Source organism: Somniosus microcephalus, unplaced genomic scaffold, assembly GCF_052327205.1.
Source record: "Somniosus microcephalus isolate GS21.2 unplaced genomic scaffold, FLI_Smic_1.0 unresolved_chr1, whole genome shotgun sequence".
Lineage (NCBI taxonomy): Eukaryota > Metazoa > Chordata > Chondrichthyes > Squaliformes > Somniosidae > Somniosus > Somniosus microcephalus.
Window position 1 is genome coordinate 27,647,645 of NW_028225179.1, and position 18,484 is coordinate 27,666,128.

Consider the following 18,484-nt stretch of genomic DNA (forward strand, 5'->3'; position numbering starts at 1 on the left):
TGTGTTGCCTTTGGACTTTTATTTTCTCTAGCTCGTGCACAGCTCCTCCATCACCCACGGGACTGTGGGATTTATTGGAACTAAAGCAATGTTGTTTCCTATAGTGAGACTCCTGGACTTGTGCCGAAGAACAGTGGTGAACTCCGTTCCCAGCCATTGACTCCATCCCTCTCCCTAACATCTGTCTGAGGCTGACCCGCACTGTCCACAACCTTGGAGTCATATTTGACCCTGGAATGAGCTTCCGAGTATCCGCAGCATAATGAAGACTGCCTATTTCCACCTCAGTAACATCGCCCGTCTCCACACTTGCCTCAGCTCATCCACTGCTGAAACTCTCATCCATGCCTTTTTTACCTCTAGACTTCACTATTCCATCACACACCTAGCTGGCCTCCCACATTCCACACTACATATACTTGAGGTTATCCAAAATTCAGCTGCCTGTATCCTTACTCGCACCAAGTCCCGTTCACAAATCACGCCTGTGCTCGTTGACCTACATTGGCTCTGGCTTAAAGCCTTGATTTCAAAATTCCCACCATAATATTCAAATCCCACCATGGCATCGCCTCTTCCTATCTCTGTAAACTCCTCCAGCCCCACAACGCCCGAGTTATCTGCGCTCCTCTAATTCTGCCCTCTTGAGCATCGCTGATTATAATCATTCAACCATTGGTGGCCGTGCCTTCTGTTGCCTCGGCCCTAAGCTCTGGAATTCCCTCCCTAACCCTCTCCGCCTCTCTACCTCTCTTTCCTCCATTAAGACACTCCTTAAAACCTACCTCTATGGCCAAGCGTTTATTCACCTGCCCGAATTTCTCCTTATGCATCTCTGTGTCGTTTTTTGTCTTTTTATGCACCTGCGCAGTGCCTTGTGACGATTTACTACTTTAAAGGTGCTATGTAAATAAAAGTTGCTGTTATTGTTGTTGCTTCCAGCATCGAGTTCCCCTGCACTTGTGTCTATGAACAAGGATGCTTCCAATAGTGAGTCCCCTGTCCCGGTGTCTATGAACAGTGGTGTTTCCAGTAGTGAGTCCCCTGTCCCGGTGTCCATGAACAGTGGTGTTTCCAGTAGTGAGTCCCCCCCCCGCTGAATTCCGCCTCCCCCCGCTGAATTGTAAAACTGACTGTAAAAGCATCTATCGATATGTGAAGAGAAAAAGATTGGCGAAGTCAAGCGTAGGTCTCTTGCAGTCAGAATAAGGGGAATTTATAATGGGGAACAAGGACATGGCTGACAAATTTAACACATACTTTGTTTCTGTCTTCACAAAGGAGGACACAAATATACTTCCAGAGATTTCGGGAACATAGGATCTAATGAGAGGGAGGAAATGAATGAAATCAGTATTTGTAGGGAAATGGTATTAGGGACATTGATGGGATTGAAGGCCGATAAATCCCCAGGGCCTGATAATCTACACCTTGGTTACTTAAGGAAGTGGCCCTAGAAATAGTAGATGCATTGCTGGTCATCTTCCAAAATTCTATAGACTCTGGAACAGTTCCCATGGATTGGAGGGTAGCTAATGTAACCCCACTATTTAAAAAAGGTGGTAGAGAGAAAACGGGGAATTACAGACTGGTAAGCCTGACATCGGTAGTGGGGAAAATGCTAGAGTCCATTATAAAAGATGTAACAGCAGAGCACTTGGAAAACAGTGACAGGATCGGACAAAGTCAACATGGATTTACAAAAGGTAAATCGTGCTTGACTAATCTACTGGAATTTTTTGAGGATGTAACTGATAAAATAGATAAGGGACGTGGTGTATTTGGACTTTTAGAAGGCTTTTGATAAGGTCCCGCATAAGAGATTAGCGTGTAAAGTTAAAGCCCATAGGTTTGGTAGTAAGGTACTGACTTGGATAGAGAACTGGTTGGCAGACAGGAAGCAAAGAGTTGGACTAAACGGGTCTTTCTCTGAGTGGCAGGCAGTGACTAGTGGGGTACCGCAGGGATCGGTGCTAGGACACCAGTTATTCACAATTTAAATGATCTAGACGAGGGAACTAGATGTAATATCTCCAAGTTTGCAGATGACACAAAGCTGGGTGGGCATGTGTGCTGTGAGGAGGATGCTGAGAAACTCCAGTATGATTTGAACAGGTTGGGTGATTGGGCAGATGCATGGCAGATGCAGTATAATGTGGATAAATGCGAGGTTATCCACTTTGGTGGCAAAAACAGGAAGGCAGATTATTATCTGAACGGCAATAGATTGGGAGAAGGGGAAGTGCAACGAGACCTGGGTGTCCTTATGCACCAGTCGCTGAAGGTAAGCATGTAGGTGCAGCAAGCTGTTAAGAAGGCAAATGGTATGTTGGCCTTCGTAGCGAGAGTATTCGAGTTCAGGAGCAAGGATGTCTTGCTGCAGTTGTACAGTGCCTTGGCGAGACCACACCTTGAGCATTGTGTGCAGTTTTGGTCGCCTTATCTGAGGAAGGATGTTCTTGCCATGGAGGGAGTGCAGCGAAGATTCACCAGATTGATACCTGGGATGGCAGGAATGATGTATGAGGAGAGATTGGGTCGATTGGGCTTATATTCGCTGGAGTTTACAAGAATGAGAGGGGATCGCATTGAAACTTACTAAATTCTAACAGGACTAGACAGACTAGATGCAGGAAGGATGTTCCTGATGGTCGGGGAGTCCAGAACCAGGGGTCACAGTCTAAGGATAAGGGATAAGCCATTTAGGACAGAGATGAGGAGGAATTTCTTCGCCCAGAGAGTGGCGAACCTGTGGAATTCTCTACCACAGAAGACAGTTGAGGCCAATTCATTAAATATATTCAAGAAGGAGTTAGATATATTTCTTAAGGTTAAAGGGATATGGAGCGAAGGCAGGGACAGGGTACTGAATTTGGATGATCAGCCAGGATCTCATTAAATGGCGGAGCAGGCTCGAGGGCACGAATGGCCTACTCCTGCTCCTACCTTCTATGTTTCTATGGCCAGTGTCCAGGGGGTGGGGCCAGTGTCCAGGGGTGGGGCCAGTGTCCAAGGGGCGGGACCTGTGTCCAGGGGCGGGGCCAGTGGGGTCCTGGGTCCAGGGGGGCAGGGCCTGGGTCCAGTGGGGCGGGACCGGTGTCCAGGGGGCAGGGCCTGTGTCCAGGGGTGGGACAAGTGTCCAGGGGGCGGGACCTGTGTCCAGGGGCAGGGATGTAACTGGTAGAATAGATAAGGGAGAACCAGTGGATGTGGTGTATTTGGACTTTCAGAAGGCTTTCGATAAAGGTCCCGCATTAGAGACTAGTGAAGTGAAGCAGCGGCGCCCTTCATGAATTAAGGGGTTAACAATGCAGCTTGCACACTAGACACAGTTGAGACAGTGACCGGCAGAGATCAGATATATTGACCACAAGGTTTCGATGCTTTTGCAAGATCAGATGAAGTTAGCTCCGAAGCACCAACCACAAACTATGGAAGTAAAACCACACGGGGCACAGCAAGACAGAAATGCAGTCATGTGGTTTTACTAAAGGTTATCAACAGGTGAGATCATAAAGATCATGTGACAATAAAATATAGGCGAAAGATTGTGTGACGCGAGATAGGGAATTAGCCAGACAGCAACTGTGCACGCGGGCCTTAAGCCAATTAAAACAGTGTAACGGAATATGCACGAGGATACCACGACTTTTGAACGTATAAATATGTAACGCTTACTGTGTAATTTCGGAGAAGTTCTTACTGGTGCGCCAGTTAAAGATTGTCTCCCCACCGGTGTATTAAAGACCATTTGAATAATGATCTAATACACTTGTGTCGAGTGCTGGTTTAAAATACTCCACAACAGTGCGCTCACTCCTGAGGAAAGCCAAGATGCCGATAGGTTTGAGGATTTTCACTGGAAAATGGCCACAAGTAATGCAGCATTATAATGTACATTTCATCCAAGAGTGCTATTTATTACTGGGACTGGCCAACGACACACATCTCTACAGCCCTCTTTCTCTCTCTTTTGCTCTCTCACGCTCTCACTTTCTCTCTCTCTCTCTGCCCCCTTTCTCTACATAGGATATACAGCACAGAAACAGGCCATTCGACCCAACCAGTCGTGCTGTCATTTATGCTGCACTCGAGCCTCCCGCTTTTCCTCATCTAACTCTATCAACATTACCTTCTATTCCCTTCTCCCTCCTGGACTTATCTACCCTGCACTTAAATACACCGATACTATTCGCTTCAACCACTCCCTGTAGTAGCGAGTTCCACATTCTCACCACTCTTTTTATCTCTCACTGTCTCACTTTCTCTCTTCTTGTCCCCTCTCTCTGTGTCTCCATTTCTGTCACTCTGCCCCATCTCTCTCACCCACTCTTTCTTTCTCTGTCCTCTATCTCTGTCTTTTTGCCTGTGTTTCGCTTTCTGTCTCCCCCTAATCTTCGTCTCTCTCTGTCGCTATCCCGCTGTCCTTCCATCTTGCCTATTCTTCTCTCCCTCTTGTCTCTGTCTGTCTCTCTTGCTGTGTTTCTATCTCTGCCTATTTTTCACCCCGTCAGTCTCTCGCTTTCTCCTGTCTTTCTTTCTGTATCCCTCCCTGCATTTCTCTCTGCTGTGTGATTCTCCCTGTTCCTCTCGCTCTGTTTCTCTCTCTCTCTGTTCTCTGTCTCACTCCCCTTCTCTCTCTTTTCTCTCACTGTCTCTCTATATCGCATTCTGTCTTTCTCTCTCTTTATATTTCCCTCACACTCTCATTCTCTGTCCCTCTGCTTTACTCTCTGTTCTTTCCCTCAGTCTCACTTTCTCTCTCTGTCTTTCTCTCCTCCTTTCTGTCTCTCCCATCTCTCTCTATATTTTCCTCTCACTCGCATTCCTTCTCTGTCTCTCTGTTTTTCTCTAACTGTCACTTTTTGTCTCACTTGATCTCTTTCTTTCTGCCCATCTCTCTCTCTCTCCCATCTCACTCTGCCCTCTCTCTGTTCCTCTCTGTATCTGTCTCTCTCCCTCTCTCCCTTCCTCTTGTCTCTGTCTCTCTTTCACTATCCTTCTGTCCCTCGGTCCCACCATCTTGTCTCTGTCTTTCTCACTATCCCTATGTCCCTCTGTCCCTTTATCTTGTCTATCTTTCTCTCCCTCTGTCTCCCCTTCTTCTCTTTCCTTCTGTATCTCCCCCTGTCATTATCTCTCTGTCTTTATTTTGTTCTCACCCTGTCTATCAATGTCTGTCTTTACCACCCTCTGTCGCTCTGTCTAAGTCTCTGCCACTATCTCTCCCTCTTCTCTCTCAGCTCTCTGATTCTATCTCTACGCCAACTCTTTGTTTCTCTTCCCTTATGTCACTCTGTCTCGCTCTCTGTCTCTCACACTCTCTTGATTTCTTTCTTTCTGACACACTATCTCCCTCCCTCCCTCCCTCCCTCCATCCCTCTTTTTCTATCACTCCTGGTCAGCAGTGCTCCTTGCTGGAAGGTGCTGATACTGAGTGTCTGGGCTGACATAGGAGATCAGATCCTTGGGGGGAGAAACATAGAAGATAGGAGCAGGAGTAGGCCATTCCGCCCCTCGAGCCTGCTCCGCCATTCAATGAGATCATGGCTGGCCATCCAATTTCAGTACCCTGTCCCTACCTTCTCCCCATATCCCTTGATCCCCTTAGCTTTAAGTAATATATCCAACTCCTTCTTGAATATATTGAATGAATTGGCTTCTACTGCCTTCTGTGGTAGCGAATTCCACAGGTTCATCACTCTCTGGGTGAAGAAATTCCCCCTCATTTCTGTCATAAATGGCTTACCCCTTATCCTTAGACTGTGACCCCTGGTTCTGGACTCCCCGACCATCGGGAACATCCTTCCTGCATCTAGTCTGTCCAATCCTGTCAGAATTTTATAAGTTTCAAAGAGATCCCCTCTCATTCTTCTAAACTCCAGTGAGTACAAGCCCAATCGACCCAATCTCTCCTCATACGTCATTCCTGCCTTCCCAGGTATCAGTCTGGTGAATCTTCGCTGCACTCCCTCCATGGCAAGAACATCCTTCTCCAGATAAGGCGACCAACACTGCACACAATACTCAAGGTGTGGTCTCACCAAGGCCCTGTACAACTGCAGCAAGACATCCTTGTTCCTGTACTCGAATCCTCTCGCTATGAAGGCCAACATAACAATTGCCTTCTTAACCGGCTGCTGCACCTGCATGCTTACCTTCAGCGACTGGTGCTTCGACCTACCTGTGGAGGGTGAGGGGGGCAGAAAGAAAGGAGAGATCAATGTAAATTCATCACTGATATTACCAGAGTTACTGTTCAATGGGGAGGGTCAATTGCATTTCACCAACAGGCCTCTAGGGGGAGAGGGGATGTGTTAGGCAATGGCGCCGCCTCCTGGTAGCAGGGAGTATTACAACTCAATATTCCTGGAGTGATACAGCACAGGACGAGGCTATTCGGCCCATCGTGCCTGTGCCCGCTGAAAGAGCTCTCCAATTAGTCCCACTCCCCTGCTATTTCTGCAAAGCCCTGCAAGTTTCTCCGCTTCCAGATAGATATCCAATTCCCTTTTGTAAGTTGCTATTGAATCTACTTCCACAGCCCTTTCAGATAGTGTATTCCAGATCATAATAACCCGCTGTATAAAAAACAATTCTCAGCATCTCCCTGTTATTTGAGGGAGTGAAGATTGAACCCCATTTGAAAGTCATCCTTTCTCTCCTGTTCCCATTGAACCGGTCAGTGTCCCGCGACCTTGAACCTGGGCAGATAAAGAGGAAGAAACACTGGAACAAGTATTTTGAAATGCGATGATATCGATCGATAGGCACATGCTGGTTTAAATGATGGATATGGTGTGTAAATGTGGCAGCTTTCAATTACAAGAAAACGACTTTAAATAGGCACAAACTGTTTTAATAGATCCATGGTTTAAAATTATTCATCCACTGTTTAAAGTTAGACTCGTTTTCTGAAATTTTAGACATGCCATTTCAATATATAGATATGTTGCATTAAATTACACACGCATATATATATATAGTTTCCACTAATGTTAGCTTATAAATAAAATATTGCCGATATACACTATGTTGAGAGATAAGATTACCCAGTTACATTGTACACAGGCTGCCTTTGATTATATACATGTTGCTTGGATTTATATTTCCAATCTTGTGAGTTACAGCGAGACCATTTTGTTCATACTTAATGTTTTAAATTATATAAATACTGATTTGAAGTATACATATAAAGCATTGAATTATATGCTGTGGATACTTAATTCAAAACACTCTCATATTGATATACATATCGATAAACAACAACTTGCCTTTACCTAGCGCCTCTAACGTAGCAAAACATCACAAGGTGCTTCACAGGAGCGATTATCAGATAAAATTTACCACCAAGTCACCTAATGAGATATTAGGACAGGTGACCGAAAGCTTGTTCAAAGAGGTAGGTTTTAAGGAGCATCTTAAACATAAGAACATAAGAAATAGGAGCAGGAGCAGGCCAATCGGCCCCTCGAGCCTGCTCCGCCATTCAATAAGATCATGGCTGATCTGATCCTAACCGCCAATCCACTATCACAGAACCATCTCCTGAATCTAACAGAATTAGACACACGAAATAGGAGCAAGATCAGGCTACCCGGCCCCTGGGCCCACTCCGCTACCCACAGGGCCATGACCGATCCGAACCTAGACTCAAGTCCAAATTCCTGCCCGCTCCCCGTAACCCTTAATTCTCTTTACTTCTAGGAAACTGTCTATTTCTGTCTTAAATTTATGTAATGATGTAGCTTCTACAGCTTTTTGGGGCAGCATATTCCATGGACCTACCATCCTCTGAGTGAAGTAGTTCCTCCTCATCTCAGTTTTGAAAGAGCAGCCCCTTATTCTAAGACTATGCCCCCTAGTTCTAGTTTCACTCATCATCGAGAACATCCTCCCCGCAGCCACCCAATCCAACCCCTTCACAATCTTATATGTTTCAATAAGATCGCCTCTCATTCTTCTGAACTCCAATGAGTAGAGTCCCAATCTACTCAACCTCTCCTCATATGTCCATCCCCTCATCCCCAGGATTAACTGAGTGAACCTTCTTTGTACTGACTCGAGAGCAAGTATGTCCTTTCTTAAGTATGGACACCAAAATTGTACGCAGTATTCCAGGTGCGGTCTCACCAATACCTTGTACAACTGAAGCAATACCTCCCTATTTTTATATTCTATCCCCCTCGCAATGAAAGCCAACATTCCATTGGCCTTCTTAATTACTTGCTGCACCTGCATACTAACCTTTTGAGTTTCGTGCACCAGGACCCCGAGATCCCTTTGTGTTTCAGTACTTTCCAGTTTCTTGCCATTACGATTTTTCCTGCCAAAGTGCATAACCTCACACTTTCCAGTATTGTATTGCATCTGCCAAATCTCTGCCCACTTACTTAGCCTGTCTATGTCCCCTTGCAGGTTTTTTATGTCCTCCTCACTCACTACTTTCCCTCCCATCTTAGTATCATCTGCAAACTTTGATATGTTACACTCGGTCCCCTCCTCCAAATCGTTAATATAGATTGTAAAGAGTTGGGGACCCAGCACTGACCCTTGCGGAACACCATTAGTTACTGATTGCCAGTCTGAGAATGAACCATTTATCCCAACTCTCTGCCTTTTGTTAGATAGCCAATCCTCTATCCATGCCAGAATATTACCCCCAATCCCGTGATTTTTTATCTTAAGCAATAATCTTTTGTGTGGCACCTTGTCAAATGCCTTTTGGAAGTCTAGATACACTACGTTCACTGGTTCACCTTTATCCACCCTATATGTTACTTCCTCAAAGAACTCCAGCAAATTTGTCAAACATGACTTCCCCTTCATAAAACCATGCTGACTTTGTCCTATTAAATTATGATTATCCAAATGTCCTGTTGCTGTCTCCTTAATAATGGACTCCAAAATTTTACCTACCACAGATGTTAGGCTAACCGGTCTATAGTTTCCAGCCTTCTGTCTACTGCTCTTTTTAAATAAGTGTGTTACATTAGCAGTTTTCCAGTCTGCCGGGACCTTTGCTGAGTCCAGGGAGTTTTGGAAAATTATTACCAATGCATCCACAATCACTACCGCCACTTCCCTCAAGACCCTAGGATGTAAGCCATCAGGTCCAGGTGATTTATCCGCCTTGAGTCCCATTATTTTACTGCGTACCACTTCCTTAGTGATTTTGATCGTGTTTAGCTCCTCCCCCCCCCCTTTAGCCCCCTGTTTGTCCAGTGTTGGGATATTCTTAGTGTCTTCTACTGTAAAGACTGATATAAGATATTCATTCAGTTTTTTTGTCATCTCCATATTTCCCACCATTAATTTCCCGGCCTCATCCTCTAAGGGACCAACATTTACTTTAGCCACCCTTTTTCTTTTTATATAACTATAAAAACTCTGACTATCTGTTTTTATATTTTTTGCTAATTTACTTTCATAATCTATCTTCCCTTTCGTAATCAATGTTTTTGTTATTTTTTGCTGTCTTTTAAAGTTTTTCCAATCCTCTATCCTCCCACTAGGTTTGGCTACCTTATATGCCCTTGTTTTTAGTCGAATACTATCCTTAATTTCTTTAATTAGCCACGGATGGCTGTCTTTTCTTTTACACCCTTTTCTTCTCAGTGGAATATTTTTTTTTTGGAAGTTGTAAAATAACTCCTTAAATGTACACCACTGATCATATATCGTCTTACCCTTTAATCTATTTTCCCAATCCACTCTACTCAATTCCGCTCTCATACCTTCATAGTCTCCTTTATTCAAGCTTAGCACGCTTGTTTGAGATCCAACCTTCTCACCCTCTAATTGAATATGGAATTCAACCATGTTATGGTCACTCATTCCAAGGGGATCCTTTACTCGGACATTTTTTATTAATCCTGTCTCGTTACACAGGACCAGATCTAAGGTTGCTTGCCCCCTGGTCGGTTCAGTTACATACTGCTCAAGAAACCCATCCCTAATACACTCAATGAAATCATCCTCAAGGCAGCCCTGCCCAATTTGATTTGTCCAATTAATATGATAGTTAAAATCCCCCATAATTATAGATGTTCCCTTATTACAAGCCTCAACCATTTCCTGATTGATACTCCGTCCTGTTGTGTATGTACCTTTAAGGGAATAACTGGTCTCAGACTGCAGTACCGGCAGTGACCACACCTGTACAAAAGGCGCTAGCAAGCCTCTGTAGTTTCAGTTTCTCGATTGACTCCATTCAGTAAAGACTTGTTTAAATCAACTCCTGCTGTCCGTGTCTCAATTATACATGGACATAATATTGGCGACGAGCAGATACGAAATTACCTACAGTCTGCACCACCTCCTGGGATCCATTCCTGAAGCGAAGTGAGCAGAGGTCGAGGCCAGAAGGAAGAAAGAAGCAGTAGAAATGGGTGTCGACCGTGGGCATCCGCCCCTGAGTCAGCTGAGTTGAAGATTGCTGGAGAAGCTGTCGAGAGCGGGGCCTGGTTCCTGTCGACGGTGCTTCAGCTAATCGGGCTGCGGCGGTCGTGAACTCAAGTGGGTGGCTTGCAATGGGGCCAAGCAGCATTGTCGGGCAGAGGAGAGAGAGAGAGGGTGGAGCACACAGGACGCGGCCGGTGCTACGAAGCCGGGCAGCGTACAGACCCGAGAAGAGGGAGGCAAGAGTCCCACAGGGTTGTTCCATGATGGGAAAATAATAACAAAACAAATATTAAATGCGCAGGAAACCGCGAGGAGCTGCAGGTTGCAACGGAAACCGCAGAAAGCAGCACTAGCAACAGCAGGGAAGAAGGCAAAGCGCGGGAGGAACCATCTTAATCAGTGGGGAAGAAGGCAAAGCACGGGAGGCACCATTTTGTTAAATTGGGGAAGAAGGCAAAGCGCGGGAGGTGCCATTTTAGATTTTCAAGATGCCGAAGACTGGCTGTATCACTGCCTTTGATAATACAATAGAGGACTGGACCACGTATGTGGAAAGAGTCGAGGTATATTGCGAGGCAAACGAAATAGCCGATGAGAAAAAGGCATCGGTATTGCTAAACTTAATGGGCGCTAGAATGTACAGCCTATTGCAGGACCTGATTACTCCAGCCAAACCGAAGGTGAAGAGGTTTAACGAAATTGTTGCTGTCCTACAGGAACACCTAAACCCTGCACCGCTGCTGATAGCAGAAAGATTTAAATTCCACAGGAGAACTTAGCTTAAAGATGAGAGCAATGCTGAGTACCTTACGGAACTACGCAAGCTATCAAAGCACTGCCAGTTCGGAGCAGGACTGGCAGATATCCTACGGGACAAATTTGTCTGTGGACTCCTGAATGAAGGAACACAGAAGAAGTTACTCTCAGAGAAAGAGCTGACGCTAGATAAGGCTTTCAGCGTGGCAGTATCGTATGAAGCAGCAGCCAGGGGAGCTGTGGAAATACAACAAAAGCCACAGGAATACGGCACCCACGAAATGACATGGGGATTTGCAAAATGTTATCGCTGCGGCAGAACTAACAATGACCAGAAGGACTGCTGGTCCAAGGACAAAATATGCAGGCAATGCGGAAAGATGGGACACATTGCACGAGTTTGCAGGTCTGGGAAGAAGACCAGTGACGACAAAAAGGCTACTAAGGAACCGTACAAGAAAGTACAAAAGATGACGGACAGTAGTTCCGAAGACCAGATGAGCGATAGTGAATCCGGGAACAAGAGACTAAGCTGTCTCAAACTTCACAATGTAATCGCAAAAGAGGATCACTGAACCATTTGGGTCACCCTCACGATAGCAGGGTCCCAAGTTAAAATGGAATTGGATACAGGATCAGCGCTAACCGTCATGAATTGACGAGACTACGAGCAGCTATTCTCACACATACACTTCAGAGAGACATCCATCGTCTTGACGACGTATACGGGGCAAAAAGTATACCCCAGAGGGAAAATAAGGGTGCCTGTCGAATACAACGGCAAGAAAATACGGAAATTGTATCTCTACATACTGCAAAATGGTGGACCACCGTTATTGGGACGTGAATGGATCAGGAAGATAAGCTTAGATTGGCACTCCATTCATGCAATGACGGTGGATGGTAAAAAAGATGAAGACGTCACTCCTGGACGATTGTCAACAATCTTAGCTAACGCCAAAGAGGTATTTCAACAAGAACTGGGCACTCTTAAAGGCGTAACTGCCTCGATAAAAATAGAAGAGATTGCAATTCCCACGTTTTTCAAAGCAAGACCGGTACCATATGCAATTCACCCAGCCGTCGAGGCAGATCTGGAGAATCTGGAGAAGGCAGGCGTGTTGTCTAAGGCTGAATGGAGCGAGTGGGCGACACCCATCGTTCCTGTCATGAAGAAAACGTTAAGCAATAAGCCTGAGGAGCCAAGGAAGGTTCGCATCTGTGGGGACTTCAAGGTGACAGTGAACCCAGTCCTTCACAGTACAATATCCTCTTCCAAGGATAGAAGACATCTTCGCCTCACTATCTGGAGGGAAGCATTTTACAAAAATTGACCTAGCACAAGCATATTTGCAGATGGAGGTTGAAGAATCCTCTAGGAAGTATCTCACGATAAACACTCACAAAGGTCTTTACCAGTATCATCGACTGGTATTCGGAGTAGCATCGGCTCCGGCGATATGGCAAAGAGCGATGGAACAAGCCCTGCAAGGGATTCCGGGGACTCAGTGTTACTTGGATGACATCCTAGTGACAGGTGAAGATGACAGTGAACACCTTAACAACCTAGAACAGGTGCTCACTAGACTACGGGAACATGGGCTACGAGCCAACTGCCCCAAGTGCGAGTTTTTTAAGAAACAGATATCGTATTGTGGCCACATGATTAGTGAAGAGGGGTTACATAAGTCCCCTGACAAAATTGAAGTGGTTGTTAAGGCCCTAGTGCCTGAAAATGTGTCGCAACTGAGGTCATTCCTCGGATTGGTGAATTACTACCATAAGTTTTTACCGAATTTGTCCACAATTCTGCAACCACTGAACACCCTACTACGAACGGGAGTAGCATGGAAATGGAGCAATGACTGTAAGCGGGCCTTTCAGAAGAGTAAGGACTTAATCACTTCAAGAGAAGTATTAGCTCACTACAACCCAGCACTGCCGATCAGACTGGCGTGTGATGCATCTCCCTACGGCATTGGGGCGGTACTGTCACATAAATTCCTTGATGGTTTAGAGAGGCCGGTAACTTTTGCGTCACGCTCGTTAACTTCCTCCGAGCGTAACTACGCCCAGATTGACAGAGAGGCCCTCAGCCTAGTGTGGGGGGTGAAGAAGTTCAATCACTACCTGCACGGTCAAACATTTACTCTACTAACTAATCATCAACTTCTTGTCTCCATTTGCAACCCTCAGAAGGGCGTACCGATAATGACAGTGCAACGGCTGCAGAGGTGGTCCCTTTTCCTAGGGGCACACCAATATGACATCGAGTACAAAGGAACTAAACAGCATGGGAATGCTGATGGATTGTCGCGCCTACCGTTGCCGACGGTGGAAGAAGACCTTGCAGTGGATCCAATGGAGATATTCCACTCGACTATAGTCGAATGTCTCCCTGTGATGAATGCAAACATAGAAAAGGAAACACGAAATGACCCGACACTATCCCGGGTCTATGATTGATGTGCTATCAATTACTCATAAAAGACTGAGAGTTAAGAGAGTAACTAAAGGCTTATATTAACAAAAGAATGAAGGTCTGCCTCGAGTGGTCGACCGGTCCAGAAATGCAAAGGGCTGGGGAGCAGTCACCTTTATACTAGGACTTGTGGGAGGAGTCAGCCGAGGCATGTCCAGTCATGTACACAGTGGAATACAAACAGTGGTTTACCGCATTCACCCCTTGTTTAAAATTGAGTCCGGCGGGGTGAAGTGTATTAAAAGTTAGTGTATTGGAGTCTCTCCGGAGGTCTTGTCTGCCACTGTGATCGGCGTGGCGATGGCAGGGGTAGTGGAGCTTCCGGCGTCGAGTCCTGCGTGGGCTGTGGCACAGGCGTGTCGTCCTCGTAGATGTCGAGCGGGTCGCGGGGCCCAGGCCTGCCGTCTGCTGGGGCTGGATATCGGATCGTGGGGGGGGGGTGGTAATGAGTAGTGGGTTACTGCGGACCCCGAGGGTGCAAGGTCTCTTATGGAGACTGTGTCCTCCCGCCCGTCCGGGTATGCAATGTAAGCATACTGGGGGTTGGCGTGGAGGAGGTCGACCCTCTCGACCAGGGGGTCCATTTTATGGGTCCTCACGTGCCTTCTCAGTAGGACCGGCCCTGGGGACGTCAGCCATGGCGGTAGCGATGTCCCCGATGTGGACTTCCTTGGGAAGACAAACATTTTCTCATGAGGGGTGGCGTTAGTGGCAGTGCAGAGCAGTGACCGAATAGAGTGGAGCGCATCGGGGAGCACATCCTGCCAGCGGGAGGTTGGAAGGCCCCTAGACTTTAAGGCTAGCAGGGCGGCCTTCCAAACTGTCGCATTTTCTCTTTCCACCTGTCTGTTCCCCCGGGGGTTGTAACTGGTGGTCCTGCCTGTGGCAATACCCCTAGTTAGCAGGTACTGACGGAGTCCATCGCTCATAAATGATGAGCCCCGGTCGCTATGGATATAGCTGGGGAAACCGAACAGGGTGAAGAGGTCGTTCAGACATTTAATGACCGTTGCACTGTACATGTCCGGGCAGGGGATGGCGAACGGGAAACGGGAGTACTCATCAATAATATTGAGGAAGTACACATTGCAGTCGGAGGAGGGGAGAGGCCCTTTAAAATCAACGCTCAGGCGCTCGAAGGGGCGAGTGGCTTTTATCAGGTGGGCCCTGTCTGGTCTATAAAAGTGCGGTTTGCACACAGCGCAGACTTGGCAGTTCCTGGTCATGGTCCTGACCTGCTCAATAGGGTAAGGCAGGTTGCGGGCCTTGATGAAGTGGAAGAACCTGGTGACCCCCGGGTGGCAGAGGTCATTGTGGAGGGCCCGCAGTCTATCGATCTGCGCGCTGGCGCAGGTGCCACGCGATAGTGCATCCGGGGGTTCATTGAGCTTCCCGGGCCGGTACAAGATCTCGTAATTGTAGGTGGAAAGTTCGATTCTCCACCTCAAGATCTTGTCATTTTTGATTTTGCCCCTCTGCTTGTTGTTAAACATGAAAGCATCTGAACGTTGGTCAGTGAGCAGGGTAAATCGTTTTCCGGCCAGGTAGTGCCTCCAATGACGCACAGCCTCCACAATCGCCTGGGCCTCCTTCTCAACAGCGGAGTGTCTGGTCTCCGGGCCTTGGAGGGTTCGTGAAAAGAAGGCCACGGGTCTCCCCGCCTGATTGAGGGTAGCGGCCAGGGCAAAGTCGGATGCGTCGCTTTCCACCTGGAAGGGGATGGATTCGTCCACTGCGTGCATGGTGGCTTTGGCAATGTCTTCCTTGATACGGTGGAAGGCTAAGCGGGCCTCTGCCGTCAAGGGAAAAGAGGTGGACTTGATCAGCGGATGGGCCTTGTCCGCATAGTAGGGGACCCACTGGGCATAATAGGAGAAAAACCCTAGGCACCTCTTCAGGGCCTTGAGGCAGTGGGGCAGTGGGAGTTCCATAAGGGGACGCATCCGGTCGGGGTCGGGGCCGATGACTCCGTGTTCCACAACACAGCCAAGGATGGCGAGGCGGTTTGTGCGGAATATGCACTTCTCCTTGTTATATGTCAGGTTCAGGAGTTGGGTGGTGCGGAGGAATTTTTCGAGGTTTGCGTCATGGTCCTGCAAGTCATGGCCGCAGATGGTCACATTGTCCAGATATGGGAAAGTGGCCTGCAACGCATTTTGATCTACCATCCGGTCCATCTCCCTTTGGAAGACGGAGACCCCGTTGGTGACGCCAAAGGGAACCCTAAGGAAGTGGTAGAGGCGGCCGGTTGCCTCAAAGGCAGTATACCGGCGGTCCTCAGGGCAGATAGGGAGCTGGAGGTACGCTGATTTCAGGTCAACGGTCGAGAAGATGCGGTACTGCGTGATCTGGTTGACCATATCAGCTATGCGGGGGAGTGGGTAGGCGTCCAGCAGGGTGTAGCGATTTATTGTCTGGCTGTAGTCGATGACCAGGCGCTGCTTCTCGCCGGTCTAAACGACCACAACCTGGGCTCGGCAGGGGCTGGTGCTGCCCTCAATAATCCCTTCCTTCAGGAGCCGCTCCACTTCGGTTTTAATGAAAACCCTGTCCCCGGCACTGTATCGCCTGCTCTTTGTGGTGATGGGCTTACAGTCGGGGGTGAGGTTAGCAAACAGTGGGGGGGGGGTGACTCTGAGTGTGGAGAGGTTGCACCTGGTGCGCGGCGGGCAATTTGGGAGCTGCTGGCTGCGGACTGTGAGTGGGGGTAGGGGTCCACCGTACGCCATCGTAACATTTTTAAGGTGGCACTGAAAATCTAACCCCAGCAGGACGGCAGCGCAGAGGTCGGGCAGGACCAGAAGTTTAAAATGATCGTACATGGTCCCGTCTACTACGAGTGTCACTACGCAGTAGCCGCCGATGTGCGCCGACTGGGACTCGGAGGCCATAGAAATCTGCTGGTGCGCAGGCAGGACTGGGAGAGAGCAACACCGCACCGTGTCGGGGTGGATGAAGCGCTCCGTGCTCCCAGAGTCAAAAAGGCAGATTGTATCGTGGCCATTTACCTTAATGTCCATTGTGGAACTGGCCAGCTGATGCGGTCTCGCTTGGTCCAGTGTAACGGATGCCAGCGTAGGGGTCGGTGTGTCGCTGCGGGTATCAGTTGAGGCGGTGTTGGGGGCCTGCTGTGTTCCGGCTGTCATCCAAGATGGCGGCGTCCATGATCCCCATGTGGCTGGAGGCGTCCAAAATGGCTGCTGTACCGGTGGTTCGCACATGGCCGGGGAGGCCCAAGATGGCGGCCCGCATGGCCCACACGCGGTGCTGCTGGGGTTCGGGGTGGCTTTGGCCCTGCAGACGTTAGCGTAGTGTCCCTTCTTCCCGCAGCCCGAGCAGATCGCGTTTTTCGCCGGGCAGCGCGCTCTGGGGTGTTTTGCCTGGCCACAAAAGTAGCATTTCTGGCCTTGGGGCACTGCTGTCTGGCCTTGGGACACTGCTGCGGTAGTTGGGCCGTTGCTGGGGTGTGGCACGGTGCTATGAGGCTGTCCTACCGTGTCCCAGGCTGTCATTCCCCGCGGCGTCCACGGTGCAGAGGAGTAGGCATCCATGCCCCGGTAGGCTGCATCCAATGATAGTGCGAGTTCAGAGGCCTTGTTGAGGTCGAGGTCACTCTGCTACAACAGTCGCTGTCGGGTGTAATTGGATCTGTGGCCCGCTACAAAAGCGTCCCGGATAAGTTCCTCTGTGTACACAGCGGCCTTCACATCCTTACAACCACAGGCCCGGCCAAGCACAGACAGTGCCTGAAGGTATTCCACGGTCGATTCCCCAGGTTGTTGTTTACGACTCCCCAGAAGGTGCCTGGCGTACACTTCATTCACTGGGCGTGTGTACTGGTCCTTGAGGAGCTTGATAGCGTCCGTGTACGAGGTCGCGTCTTGGATGACTGAGTACACTCGGTGCTTCACTTTGGAGGTCAGGACATCCAGTTTGTCCTCGTCCGATTTGATTGCTGCGGAGGCGGTCAGGAATTTTTTGAAACACTTAAGCCAGTGAGTAAACTTGGTGGATGAGTCCGCCTCCCGATGATCTAAGTCCAGGCATGCTGGTGTGAGGATCTTCTCCATTATAAAAATGTTGTTAATAAAATTGATGCGCTATCAATTACTCATAAAAGACTGAGAATTAAGAGAGTAACTAAAGGCTTTTATTAACAAAAGAATGAAGGTCTGCCTCGAGTGGTCGACCGGTCCAGAAATACAAAGGGCTGGGGAGCAGTCACCTTTATACTAGGACTTGTGGGAGGAGTCAGCCGAGGCATGTCCAAGCATGTACACAGTGGAATACAAACAGTGGTTTACCACAATGATTTAATGGTGAAGGGATGGCCAGCACATGGCGAAGCACTGCTGCCAGCATTCTCGCCGAGAAGAGAACAGCTGTCAGTGTGCAGAGGAACCTTGATGTGTGGATCCAGAGTAGTAATTCCACCCAAATTCCAGGATAGAGTGCTGAATGAGCTTCATGAGGGTCATCTGGGAGGGGTAAAAATGAAGAACTTAGCCAGAGCGTTATTGTGGTGGCCGGGAATCGATAGAGAAATCGAAGAGATGACCAAGAGCTCTGCAGGATGTCAGAAGGTCCAAAACGCCCCACCACAAGCTCCTCTACATCCATGGGAGTGGCCCTCATTTCCATGGCAAAGGGTGCACATTGATTTTGCTGGTCCCTTCATGGACTCGATGTTTTTAATTACGGTGGATGCACATTCAAAGTGGCCAGAAGTAATAGAAGTGTCCTCAAACACCACAGAAAAAACTATCACAGTTTTACGAACCATATTCGCCAGGAATGGGCTGCCTGAACAGATTTGCTCTGACAATGGACCACAGTTTGTGT

The 18,484-nt window shown here is 48.1% G+C and overlaps 1 pseudogene; it reads right to left on the reverse strand.

Moving 5' to 3' along the window:
* LOC147094447 (uncharacterized) overlaps window positions 1–18,484 on the reverse strand; it is a 440,563-nt pseudogene that overhangs the window by 293,227 nt on the left and 128,852 nt on the right.